The sequence below is a fragment of the Hemiscyllium ocellatum genome, unplaced genomic scaffold (assembly GCF_020745735.1).
Source record: "Hemiscyllium ocellatum isolate sHemOce1 unplaced genomic scaffold, sHemOce1.pat.X.cur. scaffold_2454_pat_ctg1, whole genome shotgun sequence".
Classification (NCBI taxonomy): Eukaryota; Metazoa; Chordata; class Chondrichthyes; order Orectolobiformes; family Hemiscylliidae; genus Hemiscyllium; species Hemiscyllium ocellatum.
This window is the reverse complement of record NW_026868095.1, coordinates 17,989-22,485: the sequence shown is the minus strand read 5'-3', so window position 1 is coordinate 22,485 and position 4,497 is coordinate 17,989.

Below are 4,497 nucleotides of genomic sequence, written 5' to 3'. Positions count from 1 at the left end.
TGGCTGAATAGGTTAATCTTTATCTGTATTTGAAAAAGTATTCTCTTTACTCTGTCCCGTCGGTCCTAGTCTCCCCTCCATTGGAAATATCTTCCCAAAATCCTGTTCAAGTCATTCAATGTTCTGTATGTTTCAATTAGACCTCCTAACATCCTTCTGAGCTCTATCAAATATAGACTCAGAGCCCTCAGATGTTCTTCATATGTTAAGCTTTTCATTCCTGGGACCACTTTCGTGAATCTTATCAGAAAATGCTCCAGGGCCAGTACATCCTTCCTGAGATATGGGACCCAAAACTGTGCACAATAATCCAACTGTAGCCTGACCAAAATCTTATAGAGCCTCAGAAGTACATCCCTGCATTTATATTCAAGCCTTCTTGAAATAAATGGAATCATTTTATTTGCCTTCCCAACTGCTGACAACCTGCAGGTTTCCCTTTCAAGATCCTTGGACTAGCAACACCCCCCCCCCCCCTCCCCCGGAGTCTTCGGAACTTGCTCGCTATTTAGAAAATAGTCCATGCCTTTATTTTTCCTGGCAAACTGCATGACCTCACACTTGCCCAAGTTATACTCCACCTGCCACTTCTTTGCTCACTCCCCTAACCTGTGCAATTCCTTCAGCAGGAGAAAGTGAGGACCACAGATGCTGGAGATCTGAGTCAAAAAGTGTGTTGCTAGAAAAACACAGCAAGCCAGGCGGACTCTGAGGAGCAGGATATTCGACGTTTCAGTCATAAAGCTTTTATCAGGAATGAAGTGGGTGGCGGAAGGAGGTTGAGAGATGAATGGGAGGGGCTGGGACGAAGGTAGCTTGGAAAATAATGGCTAAATGGAGGTGAGTGGTGCGAGTGGAAGGTGGAGTGGATAGATGGGAAGGAAGATAGACAGGTAGGACAGTTCAACAGGCGGTGTTCAGTTGGAGGGTTAGATCTGGGATAAGGTGGAGGGAGAGGAGATGAGGAAGCTGGTGACATTACGCCGGATACCGTGTGGTTGAAGGGTTCCAATGTGGAAGACGTCTGGTGGCTAGAATGTGGCAGTGGAGGAAGCCAAGGACTTGCATGTCCTTGGAGGACTGGTGGGAGAGGCGAAGTATTCAGCCACAGGGAAGTGGGGTTGTTGGGTGTGTGACGGAGAGTGTTCCCTGAACCGTTCTCAAGTTGACGTCCTGTCTTCCCAATGTAGAGGAGACCAGGAGCAATGGACAGAGGAGATGAGGTGTTTGGATGCACAGGATCTTCTCTGCCTGATGTGGGAGGATCCTTTTGGGCCTTGGATTGAGGTGAGGAGGAAGTTGTTGGCACAGGTTTCATGCCTCTTGCACTGGCAAGGGAAGATGCCGGGAGTGGAAAGTGGCTTGTTGAGATGTGGGAGGGAGGGCCCGTGAACCTAACGAGGGAGTGGTGAACGGACTTGTCTCTGTAGAATTCTGATAGGGGTGGGGAGGTTAGTATATCTCTGGTGGTGTGGTCTGACTGTCGATGGAAGAAATGCCGGAGGATGATGCGTTGTAACCCAAGGTTGGTGGTCTGGAAGGCGAACATCAGAGGGGTGCTAGACGGTGCTACTGCACCCTCCTGCAGCCGAATCACCTCTTCGATGCTACCTATCCCTCTATTCCATCTTTGTACTGTTTGAAAACCTAGTCAGAATGCACTCAATTCCTTCATGTAGACCATTAATGCACAAAGCGAATTTTGTGGCCCCAACACTGAGTCTTGAAGAATACCACTTGTCAATGAATGCTTTTATCCCCACTCTCTGCTTTCTGTCTGACAGCCATGCATCTATCCAAGCTAGCACCTTGCCTGTAACACCAGGGGCCCTAATCTTCCTCAACAACCTCCTGCGTGGCACCTTATCAAAGGATTTTAAAGAAACAGGTGGATAATATCTACTGGTTCTCTTTGATCAAATCTGCTCGTTACTTCCTCAAAGTATTCCAGCTGGGCATGACCTCCCATTGATGAAACAATGCTGACTTTGCACTATTTTGCTATATACTTCCAAATATTCAGAAATCCCATCCTTCGCGATGGATTCCAGTATGTTACCCACAAACAAGGTTAGGCTAATCAGTCTGTAATTTTCCATCTTCTGCCTAACTCTCCTTATTAAATGGAGTGTCACGTTAGCAATTTTCCAGCCATTCCAGATTTTAGTTATTCCTGAAAGATTACCACTTTCACTTTCACTACCTCTTCCGCTATCTCCCTTACAATTTTGGGGTGTAGTCCATATGGTTCACGTGATTTATCCAAATTCAGGCCCTTCAGTTTTCTAGCATGTTCTTCTTAGTGATGGCCACCATATTCAGCTCTGCCCTCTTACTCTCTTCAATGTTTGGGAAATTACTCGTGTCTTCCACCATGAACATTGAATGCTTAGTTCCTCATTCGTTTCTTTGTTTTCCACTACTGTCTCTCCAGCATCATTTTCCAGTGGTCCATATTCACTTGTCCCTCTCTTTTGCACTTTATATATCTAAAGATCCTCTTGCAGTCTCCTTTGTATTACTGGTTAGCTTATCTCCATATCTAATCTTCTCTGTCGTTTTTTCCCGTCTGTTAGTCTTTGTAAATTTCCATTTCTCTACTTTCCCACTGCCCCTCACCACATTATATGCTTGCCCTTTAGGTTGTATGCAATCCCTGACTTCCGTCGTCAGCCCTGGCTGCCTCGTCCTCCCTGTACCATGCCTCTATTCCTCGGCAACAATCCCTGCTGTGACTCCTGAATTAATCTTGGAATCTGCTGTCATTGCTGTTCCCCTGCCTTTCATGCTTGACCCCTCTCCCAGTCAATTCCCTTATGCCTCTTTAGTTGCCTTAATTCAGCTGAAATACTGTTACCTCTGATTCTATGTTCTCTCTCTCTGAAATTGCAGAATAAATTCAATCATGTTCTGATCATTGCTTCCGAAGTTTACCTTCACCCTAATCTTCATTACGAATCCTGCGTCATTAAATCCAGTATCATCTGTTCCCGAGTGGGCTCCACCAGAAGTTGCTCCAAAAAGCCATCTCATAAACATTCCTAAAATTCCTTTTCTTGTGAACCACTACCAATCTGATGTTACCAGTGCCCCTGCATACTGAAATCACCCATGAGTACTGTACTTTGCCGTTCCTTCACATCTTTTCTATCTCCTGGTCTACCTTGTGCCCCAGGTTCTGACTACTCTTTGGAGCCCTGTACAAGACTTCAACTGTGGTTGTCTTACCTTTGTAGTTCCTCAATTCTACCCACGCAGATTCTACACCATCTGACCTTACTTCCTTTCTTACAAATGATTTAATCTCATTTCTTACTAATAATGCAAATCCACTCCCTCTGTCCACCGGCATATCTTTTCGATAGGATAAATATCCTTAAATATTCAGATGCCCATCTCTTCCTACCTGCTGATTTAATTCTGTGCCACAAGCTCATATACCTTATTCCTTATACAGCATGCATTCAGTTATAACCCCTTCAGTCCTGTATTAACCGTCCCTCTTCTCATTGTCATTCATTTGTGCAGTGCGCTTGAGGTTTGATATGTTAAACAGCTCCAGATGCTTTATCCTATTTGTGTCTGTGCTGGAGATTTTAATAACCTCTCCTGAGTTCTGTACTCTTACCTCGTCTTTTAATTCGGCTTTTCTAATTAAACCCTAACTGCACACTCCCCCCTCCCCCCAATACACTCACACACACACTCCTAATCAGCTTAAAGCTCTGTCTACAGCCTTAGTTAGGATTCACTCGGATTCTGGTCCCAGCACGGTTCAGATGACGACTGTCCCATCGGAGCAGGTCCTTTCTTCCTCAGTAATAAAATGTGTTTATTCAACACAAATACAAGGGTAAAAAAAGCTTTTCTGTATCTACCAAAGTATGAAAACTACAAAAAGACAATATTGTTAAAATATACTTGCTATGTGGAACTATTTAAATTGTAATATGAATTACAAAACCATGGAGGTGGTGTGCAAACTTTATCAATCGTTATTTGACCCACAGCTGAGATCCTGATTTCCCCTCTGCCAGTGATTCCCTTCACTGAGATTCCACCCTGCCTCTCACGCTACAGGGGCTACAATCTCCTGTTGGCTCAGAATATTTAAATAAATTTACCTTCTCCCTGGAACCAGTCTATTGGTCTATTGGATTGTGTTTCGCTGTCAGCTACTCAGCTCTGGGATGTTATTGGTGATAAATGATCTGGGATGACAGCCAGTATCAGCATGGTGCTCACAGGGTATGTCACCAGACAAAGGGCTTACAGTCTGCGAGAGTTTATAAAAAAAAGTTTCTGTGTATTTCTCCTCATGCTGTCTCCTGATCTAACTTCACATTCGTCAGACACGCATTGCTCTCATTCACTCTGTCGCTCCTTTTCTTCACTTTATTTATCTCACTTCATTGTCTTTCTCTCTGTTTATTTCTCTCCCTCTCAGTCTAGCTCCGATCATTCCCTCTATTTCCAAGTTGTCAGGTTGGAGAGCTC